Source organism: Papio anubis, chromosome 20 (genome assembly GCF_008728515.1).
Source record: "Papio anubis isolate 15944 chromosome 20, Panubis1.0, whole genome shotgun sequence".
NCBI classification, from domain to species: Eukaryota; Metazoa; Chordata; class Mammalia; order Primates; family Cercopithecidae; genus Papio; species Papio anubis.
In genome coordinates this window covers 11543515-11554010 of record NC_044995.1, presented here as the reverse complement: position 1 = coordinate 11554010, position 10496 = coordinate 11543515, and the positions used below count along the sequence as shown (strand labels likewise).

General features: G+C 44.3%; 1 long non-coding RNA gene across 1 annotated transcript; it reads left to right on the top strand.

The window, feature by feature from the left end:
- Positions 1–3261: 3261 nt before the first annotated feature.
- LOC103880219 lies at positions 3262–8432 on the top strand. The gene is made up of 2 exons (XR_641120.3): positions 3262–3611; positions 8151–8432. It is a non-coding gene; the product is annotated as an uncharacterized LOC103880219 (long non-coding RNA).
- Positions 8433–10496: the final 2064 nt, after the last annotated feature.

Here is a 10496-nt window from a genome sequence, read left to right as displayed (position 1 = left end):
CACACCCCTGCTGACAGCACCCTACAGTTTCCATCTGAGTTCTGCCGGTGAGCCCTGCCCGGGAAGGATTCAGACCAGGTCCCCCACGACCCTGAATCTCAGGCCCTGTGGAGAAAGATGTTTGCTCAGAAATGACCCCAGTCCCTAGGCAGCAGAGTGTGCAGTGACCCGGGACATGCTCCCCCTGATCTGCGGCCGTGACAGCTACCCGGGGTGGGAGAGCGGGGTGGGAGAGGGGTGGCCTTGGCTCCAGGGGTAGCCTTGTTCCTTCATGTGTACGGCCCGAATCCTTCCTGCTGCAGCTGGTGGAAGAGTCAGGGATGGAATGCAGGGGCTGCAAGAGGAGGAGGGGAAGGAAGGACCGTCTTGAGGTTTGGGCAGCTGTGCTGAAAACAGGAGTGAAGATTTGGGTAAGCTTGATGTGCAAAGGCCTCTCTGACACGATGTCATAAGGAGCATGTGTTGCCACTATCCCAAGCGTTTCCACACACACGGATTCATTTCCTTTCTCCAGCCGCCCTGTGGGGTGGGACACGCAGCGTCATTGTCTGCATCACAAGTGGAAACAGACTCAGAGAAGTGAGGCTCATCTGGGGTCACGTGGGAGAAAGAAATGAGCAAGGATCCTGTGGGAAGGCTTTGCCCCCTCTGCACACGTGGGTCTTCTTCTTATTATTAATGTTATTTTTAGTTTATGATTTGTTGTATGATTTTTAATTTCATGATATTTATTTTTTATTTTGTTTTACGGTATGTACCTATGAACACCCACCTAGGACACATAAAGAATAAGAGGTACTGTGTACTATCAGCATTTAAAACACTAGAAATGAGGCCGGGCACAGTGGCTCATACATGTGATCCCAGCAATTTGGAAGGCTGAGGTGGGCGGATCACCTGAGGTCAGGAGTTCGAGACCAGCCTGACCAATATGGTGAAACTCCATCTCTACTAAAAAGCCACAAAAAATTGGCAGGACATGGTGGGGCGGGTGCCTGTAATCCCAGCTACTCGGAGGCTGAGGCAGAGAATGCAGCGAACCCGGAGGCCGGGCTTGCAGTGAGCTAAGATTGCGCCACCGCACTCCAGCCTCGGTGACAGAGCGAAACTCCGTCTCAAAAAAAAAAAAAAAAAAAAAAAAAGAAAAAGAAAGAAAAACAAACAAACAAAACAAAACCACTAGAAATGGGTCTAGGAGAAGGCTGGAAGATTCTGCAGTCCAGCATCCTGGCTGGATGCCGAGCTCCAGAGCCAGGGACCGTGGCCTCAAACTCAGCCGAGGTGTTGCCTGTGTTCCTAACCCATCTATTTCACCATTCCCTTCTTACAATTTCTGGAAACTTCCCCTTCGGCCTCCCAGAATGCAACACATCGTGACTCTAAGAATCAAACGAGCACATCCACGTGGTTCAAACAGCTGCTGGGCACTCAGTCAATGCCAAAACCACTTAGTGCTGAGGTTTTAAAGTCTTACTTTCACTAATAAATTTCGATTGGCAGAGAACAAACAAGATCTCCGTTCTCCCTTCGTCTGTACAAGCTGGTCACAGAGCGTTTTGCTTTGCAACCAAGGACATTCTTGTTTCAGTCCAGACACACTTGGGACAGGTAATGCTTTGAAAGGTACTTATTTCTTTTTTCAACAAACATTTATTAAGTACCTACTGTGTGCCAAGCTGAGGTTTTGAGTCCCCACCCTCCAAGTCTGGTTTTGGGGACTTCCTCTGTTCATTCTTCAACCCCCTCACCTTCCACACCCTGCTGCGGTTTCCCTGGTCCTCTGTTCATTCCTCACCCCCCTCGCCTTCCGCACCCTACTGCGGTTTCCCTGGTGACAGACCGAGCCCGCCTCAGTGGTCCCACCAGGTAGGTGCTCCCCAGGGGAGGACAGGATGGATGGATGGCAGAGAAGGATTGAGAGACTCAGGCCTGCTGTGCCTCAGCCGGGGACACGGGAGCCTCTTCCGGGCACACTGAAACACGTCCCAAGCCAAGGTCTGCAGAGGGGTAAGAATTACAGCTGCGCACGCCTCTGCAAACGGTTGGCGGTCACATTGCCCTTTGAGTGGTACTGAAATCAGTATTATCTCGTCTCTCCACCCACCCACTCCATGTGTTGCTGGAGTCCTTGCCTTCCGCAAAGAAGGTTCAAGGTACGCAGAACGCAATGATGGTCAAACGCAAGCCAGCTCTGTCCTTGTTATGGGCTGAATAGTGTCCTACTTCCTCAAAAGAAATCTGTATGTTGAAGCCCTGACCCTCAGTATCTCAGAATAAGGTTGTATTTGGGACAGGGTTTTTAAAGAGGTGATTATCTTAAAATGAGGACGTATGTGTGGGCCCTCTTTCAACAGGTGTGTGTCCTTATAAGAGGAGATTAGGACAGAGACACACACCGAGGGACAGCCCTGTGCACAAGCCAGGAAGGGGGGCCTCAGGAGAAACCAACACTGCTACGCCTTGTCCTTGAACTTCCAGCCTCCAGAACTGTGAGAAAGCAAATCCGTGCTGCTGAAGCCTCCCGGCATGTAGTGCTTTGCTGTGTTAGCCCCTGGAAAATTCATACAGCCCATGTTCCTGTGGGAGTCTTGTGGGACAGGGATCTTGATTAAAGAAAAAAAAAGGGCAGGGCACGGTGTCTCACGCCTGTAATCCCAGCACTTTGGGAGGCCGAGGCCAGCAGATCACCTGAGGTCGGGAGTTCGAGGCCAGCCTGACCAACATGGAGAAACCCCCTTCTCTACTAAAAAAATACAAAATGAGCCGGATGTGGTGTTGCACGCCTGTAATCCCAGCTACTCGGGAGGCTGCGGCAGGAGAGTCACTTGAACCTGGGAGGCAGAGGTTGCAGTGAGATGAGATCGCGCCACTGCACTCCAGACTGGGCGACAAGAGAGAAACTCCGTCTAAAAAAAAAAACCAAAAAAAAAACCAAAAAACAAACTTGCTAGTGCAGTCAGTAAACACACATAGTGCCTACCAGACTCCAGTCAATCTCTCCAGCTCCGGCCTTGACACTCCCCACATAACCCTGCTCCCCAGAGGCACTGGCCTTCGTCCAGTCCTTTGGATGTGCCTGCTTGTTCCCACCTCAGAACCTTGGCAGTTTGTCATTTCCCTCCCCTGTGTCGATCTCTCTGGATTTCCCCAGGGCTGGATTCTTCCTGACTCTCCGTCTGGATCTCTCTGGATTTCCCCAGGGCTGGATTCTTCCTGACTCCCCCGTCCTGGATCTCTGGATTTCCCAGGTTCGGGTCTTCCTGACTCCTCATCTCGATCTCTCTGTATTTCCCCAGGACTGGATTCTTCCTGACTCTCCGTCTCGATCTCTCTGGATTTCCCCAGGGCTGGATTCTTCCTGATAAGTCATTCCTGATATTCAAAGGTTTGCTGAAATGTCACCTCCTCAGAGAAATTCTCCCCACCGCGCCCCCAACCACTATCATGCCAACTTACTTTGCATGTCAGATGGTGTGTAGGGAGTGACTGCTATTAGCAATGACTCTTGATCGATTTTTGTTCTGGTCGGCTTCTCATCTGCTGAAATAGAAGCCCCATGAGGGCAGGACACTTCTCCTGTCTTCACCAGTGTACTCCCAGTGCCTAGCAAGGTAAATATCGTTGGCATGAATGAATGAATGAATGAATGAATGAATGAAGAGCTTCTCAGAGCACTCTGAGTCTCTGTTGTCACAGGTAGGTCTTTGAATTCTGCTAAGCTCATTGCAGGGGAAATTCAGTGTTTTCTTGAATGAGGGAGGACTTGGACCACCTCCTTCTCACCCACCTCTACACACTCACCCCGGCAGGGCAGGTGTGGGCCAGGGTTCCCTCCCTGCAGCCAGGTTGGACTGTACCAGCTCTGGGTGTCCTGAGAATTCCTCCCCACTCTCTTTTGGCCACATAGCAGCAGGAAACCTCTGCTGGGGAAGGAGCAGTGTGGTTTCTGCTCATAGTTCCAGGGTTCAGTGGATGGGGTGGGGGTTGATGGGTACATGTCTAGCCTGAATCTTTCCTGCTCCATCCTACAGGAGGGCCTGAGATCTTCAATGCGATGCAAAGGAACCGTGCAGAGAGGGAGAGGAGCAGATGGGGCAGGGGAGGGATGTAGCACAGCAGGATCTTCCAGCCTGTACAGGAAGCTTATAAATTGAGGTGGTAGTTTTTTTTTTGTTTGTTTGTTTGTTTTTTGTTTTTGAGACGGACTCTCTCTCTGTCACCCAGGCTGGAGTGCAGTGGCGCGATCTCAGCTCACTGCAAGCTCCGCCTCCCAGGTTCACAGCATTCTCCTGCCTCAGCCTCCCAGCACCTCACCCGGCTAGTTTTTTGTATTTTTTAGTAGAGACGGGGTTTCACCATGTTAGCCAGGATGGTCTCAATCTCCTGACCTCATGATCCACCCGTCTCAGCCTCCCAAAGTGCTGGGATTACAGGCTTGAGCCACCGCACCCGGCCGTTTTTTGGTTTTTTTGACATGAAGTCTCGCTGTCGTCAGGTTGAAGTGCAGACACATGATCTCAGTTCACCACAACCTCCACCTCCTGGGTTCAAGCAATTCTCCTGCCTCAACCTCCCCAGTAGCTCGGATTACAGGCACGCACCACCACGCCCGGCTAATTTTTGTATTTTTAGTAGAGATGGGGTTTCACCATATTGGTCAGGCTGGTCTCGAACTCCTGACCTCAAGTGACCTGCCCGCCTCGGCCTCCCAAACTGCTAGGTAATTGTGCCCATCCTGTGTAGTATTTTTAGTCTGACAAAAACACAATTTTCTGCATAAATTTTCTTTTAATCTTGAACAATTGCTCATAAAGACACATCCTGAGGGCACGCTGACCTCCATTTTCATCCAATGTCTCCATGGCTGTTAATCTTGACATTTTCAACTGAAAACAAGCAAGCCTGATTTTTGCTAAATGCTTCCAGCTAAAAGATGTCAAGTGCTACAATTTAGTTTCCAGATGATCTGTCATTTTGAACAAACTTTAAACTTTAATATTGCACTACATTCTTAAATGAAACAAAAAAACCGCACAAGTCTTTGCTTGTCACAATCATCTAACACTTTATGAAATTGATGCCTGTCCTTCATTACTGTGAGGTTAAAAGCTTTTGTTCAGCTTGCCTGAGGTTTTGAAAAACTTTGTACTTGCTTTGCCACCATACTTCCTACTTTTCATAATATATAATATTAGACTGTATCTGAACTGCTATGAGAGGTATTTTGTGTTTATCCAAAGGTAACAATCATTTCTTGTAGGAATGAACAAGATGCCTATTACAGAATGCGTAAGGTCTTTACCATAGTCTAAAATCATAGAAGTAAAAATATACTAATTACAAGTTTTCAGATTTTTTTTCTAGATTACTCAGATTTGATTCATAGCAAATATTCTTTGTTTTTGTTTTTTTAAACAAACTCATTCCCAAGTATATAAATTGTCAATGATGGGAAAATGTAAAGAAATTTCTTTTATGTGAAAAAAAAAAAAAACCCATGATAAAAAGGAAAATCAGCACTCTGTTTTAAAAAAGTATGAATTAATTTATTACAGACTTATCTAATTATCATAATAAGGTTGTCACTTAAGACAATCTTCGTTTTAAAAATTTTGTGTGTTTTTAAAGTGTTGTTACTCTGTGCAATGAAATTGTTTGATGTATTTATAACTTCTCTTGTAAAATTTTTATTCTTAAATTGTTGTATTCCTATACTCTGAAGACATTTAAAATAAGGTTCGTGCCTGTGTAAGTAGACTCTTCGGAAATTAATTCAATAATTTGTTGTTGCTTTTGACAAATACTTATGTAAATATTGGTACTGTAAAAATTTTGCATACCTTTAAGTGTCAAGTCTATGCGTCCATCTTAGCAACGGGCAGTAAATTATGCAATCTCAAGAAAAGTATTTGTTGTTCATCTGAAATTCAAATTTAACTGGGCACAGCCAGGCCCGGTGGCTCATGCCTGTAACCCCAGCACTTTGGGAGACTGAGGAGGCTGGATCGCCTGAGGTCAGGAGTTCAAGTCCAGCCTGGCCAACGTGGTGAAATCCCATCTCTGCTAAAAATACAAAAATTAGCTGAGCATGGTGGTGGGCACCTGTAGTCCCAGCTACTCGGGAGGCTAAGGCAGGAGAATCGCTTGAACCTGGAAGGTGAAGGTTGCAGTGAACTGAGATTGCACCACTGCACTCCACCCTGGGAGACAGAGCGAGACTCCGTCTCAAACCAAAAAAAAGAAAAAAAAAAAAAAGAAATTTTACTGAGCAGTCTGTACTTTTATTTGCTAAATCTGGTGACTTAAGGAGTGGCAAGAACAGTATTAATAATAGTGGCAAATGTTTCTTAAGTGCTTACTCAGTACCAGGACAGTTAATGTTCTGCGACATGCTTATAACATAATTTTTAAAATTATAATTTAAAATTATTCTTTTCTTTCTTGAGACAGAGTCCCCTCTGTTGCCCAGGCTGGGGTGCAGTGGCGTGATCTCAGTTCACTGTCACCTCTGCCTCCTGGGTTCAAGTGAGTCTCCTGCCTCAGCCTCCTGAGTAGCTGGGATTACAGGTGCACACCACCATGCCTGGCTAATTTTTGTATTTTTAGTAGAGACGGGGTTGTGCCATGTTGGCCAGGCTGGTCTCGAACTCCTGACCTCAGGTGATCCTCCCTCCTCAGCCTCCCAAAGTGCTGGGATGATAGGCGTGAACCACCATGCCCCGCCTGATGTTCCAGCGTTCAGTGGGTGGGGGTGGGGGATGATAGGGACATGTCTAGCCTGACTCCTGCTCCATCCTACAGGAGGGCCTGAGATCTTCAATGGGATGCAAAGGGAGAGGAGAAGATGAGGCAGAGGAGGGCATCAGGGTTTTCCAGCCTGTATAGGAAGCTTATAAATTGAGGATGTAGTATTTTTAGTCCGAGAAAAACACAACAGATCTGGTTTTCTAGCACAAATTTTCTTTTAATCTTGAACAATTGCTCATAAAGACACATCCTGAGGCATTGTTTTCCATTTTGTAATGTCTCCATGGCTGTTAATCTTGACATTTTCAACTGAAAACAAGCAAGCCTGATTTTTGCTAAATGCTTCCAGCTAAAAGATGTCAATTGCTACAATTTAGTTTCCAGATGATCTGTCATTTTGAACAAACTTTAAACTTTAATATTGCACTACATTCTTAAATGAAACAAAAAAACCGCACAAGTCTTTGCTTGTCACAATCATCTAACACTTTATGAAATTGATGCCTGTCCTTCATTACTGTGAGGTTAATAGCTTTTGTTCAGCTTGCCTGAGGTTTGAAAAAGAACTGTACTTGCTTTGCTTACCATACTTCCTACTTTTCATAATATATAATATTAGACTGTATCTGAACTGCTGTGAGAGGTATTTTGTGTTTATCCAAAGGTAATCATCATTTCTTGTAGGAATGGACAAGATACCTCTTACAGAATGCATAAGGTTTTTACTATAGTCTAAAATTGTAGAAGTAAAAATATATTGATTACAAGTTTTCAGATTTTTTTCCAGGTTACTCGGATTTGATTCATAGCAAATATTCTTTGTTTTTGTTTTTTTAAACAGGCTCATTCCAAAGTATATAAATTGTCAATGATGGGAAAATGTAAAGAAATTTCTTTTTTGTGAAAAAAAAATAGAGTGATAAAAAGAAAATCAGCATTCTGTGTTCAAAAATTATTTATGAGTTAATTTATTACAGATTTATCTCTCAATTATCATAATTGGGTTGCCACTTAAGACAATCTTTGTTTTAAAAATGTTATGTATTTTTAAAATGCTATTACTCTATGCAAGGAAATTGTTTGATATATTTATACCTTCTCTTGTGGTAAAATTATTCTTAAATTATTGTATTCCTATACTCTGAAGACATTTAAAATAAGTTTTCATGCCTGTGTAAGTAGACTCTTCAGAAATTAATTCAAGAATTTGTTGTTTCTTTTGGCAAAATACTTATGTAAATATTGGTAGCATAAAATTTTTGCATACCTTTAGGCATCAAGTCTATTCATCCTTGGCAATGGGCAATGGGCAGTAAACTATGCAATCTCACAAAAAGTATTTGTTGTTTATCTGAAATTCGAATTACCTCGGTCACCTGTGAGTTTTTTTTTTTTTTTTTGAGACGGTTACCTGTGAGTTCCCACTAAACCGCGGCCACCTGCGAGTTCCCACTGAACCGCGGCCACCTGCGAGCTCCCACTGAACTGCAGGCCGTGAAGTGAGTCCGGGATGGATTTGCCAAACAAAGACATCACCAACGCCACAGAATAATGTTCTAGACAAGGAACAAAGAAACGAGCAACAGGTGTTCGAGGAAGAGACTAATGGATCTCATTTATTCTAAGGCATATTTTTTAGATTTTAAAACTTTCGCCATAATTTAGTAAACAGCATTTTTCTTTTATCATGGTGCCTCAAATAATATGCATCTTAAAAATCCATGACCTCAACCAAAAAAAAAAAAAAAAGGGAAAAACAGCAAATGAACGAGATATTTAATACAGACATTTGAGTAATACCAATTGATAACTACTGTTAGGGAAAAATGTTTCACAGCATTTTAGATTCGGTTTCAAAATGTTTAAAGTGACACATAATAATTGCATGTATTTATTGGGTACAATGTGATGTATGTATGTACACATTGTGGAATGATTAAATCAAGCTAATTAACATATCCATCACTTCACCTACTTATCATTTCTTGTGGTGAAAACATTTAAAATCTACTATTCTAGTTTTAAAATATATGATACGTTATTATTCACTACAGCTACTATGCTGTACGATAGATCACTAAAACTTACTTCTCCTGTCTAAGTGAAACTTACCCTTTGATTAACCCTTTTTTTTTTTTTAAATCGAGATGGAGTCTTGCTCTGTCGCCCAGGCTGGAATGCAGTGGCACGATCTTGGCTCACTGCAGCCTCTGCCTCCCAAGTTCAAGCAATTCTCATGCCTCATCCTCCCGAGTAGCTGGGACTACAGGTGTCCGCCACGATGCCTGGCTAATTTTTGTATTTTTAGTAGAGACGGGGTTTCACTATATTGGCCAGGCTAGTCTTGAACTCCTGACCTCCGGTGATCCGCCCACCTCAGCCTCCCAACGTGCCGGGATTACAAGCGTGAGCCACTGCACCCGGCCTGTATGGAATATTTTTAAATTGCTACGAGTAGATTTTAAATGTTCTCATCACAAAAATGGTAAGTAGGTGAGGTGATGGATAATTAGCTTGATATAACCATTCCACAATGTATACCTGGATCAGAACATCATATTGTACCACACACATACACACACACACACACACGTTTTATTCTGTTACCAGTCAGGTCCAGGTCCCCTCTGTGCGCACACAGTAAATCAATCACTGACACAGGCTTTGCAAAAGATAAAAGATTTATTTGCAAGAGCACCAAGGAAGGAGGTGGGAGAACATCTCTCAGACCTGCCTTCCTGAAGGTGAGGCTTCGGGAGATGTATGGGTTGGGGGAGTGGAGTGGCCTGAGGTGTGCAGGAAGGTGATTGACAGTGGAGAAAATGAAGTGACAGGTGCGTACTGCAGAAGCATCGTCGGGCTTCATGGCATTTTACAGGACACGTGTACTGGAAATGGCGGTGCTGGCAGGATCTGAGGGTGGAGTTTTTGGCCTCTGAGGTCAGAAGGCCATCTCTCCAGCGGTGTATTCACACTCCCTTTCCCCACGTCATGGAAAACCAAAAAGTGCACATTGTCTCTTGTAAGTGGGAGCTAAGCTAGGAGTCTGCAAAGGCGTGCAGAGTGATGGAATAGGCTTTAGAGACTCAGGAGGCCGGACGTGGTGGCTCACGCCTGTAATCCCAGTACTTTGGGAGGCCAAAGCAGGTGAATCACCTGAGGTCAGGAGTTTGGGACTAGCCTGGCCAACATGATGAAGCCCTGTCTCTACTAAAAATAAAAATACAAAATGAACCAGGCGTGTGGTGTGTGCTTATAATCCCGGCTACTCTGGAGGCTGAGTCAGGAGAATCGCTTGAACCCAGGAGGCAGAAGTTGCAGTGAGCCAAGATTGCGCCACTGCACTCCAGCCTGGGCAGTGTCAATTTTTTATGTCTCAATAAAAAAGAGAAAGAAAGAAAGAAGGAAGGAAAGAAAGAAGGAAGGAAGGAAGGAAGGAAGGAAAGAAGGAAGGAGAAAGAAGGAAGGAAGGAAGGAAGGAGAAGGAAGGAAGGAAGGAAAGAATGAAAGAAGGAAAGAAGAAGGAAAGAAGGAAGGAGAAAGAAAGAAACTCAGGAGGAAGAGGGTGGGAATGGGGCTAGGGATAAAAAACTACACATTAGGTGCAATGTACACGACTTGGGTGACAGGTGCACTAAAATCTCAGAATTCACCACTATATAATTGATGCATGTAAAAAAAACCCACCTGTACCCCAAACGCTACTGAAATAAAAATTTAAAAAAACAAAAACAGACAAAAAAGCCCGG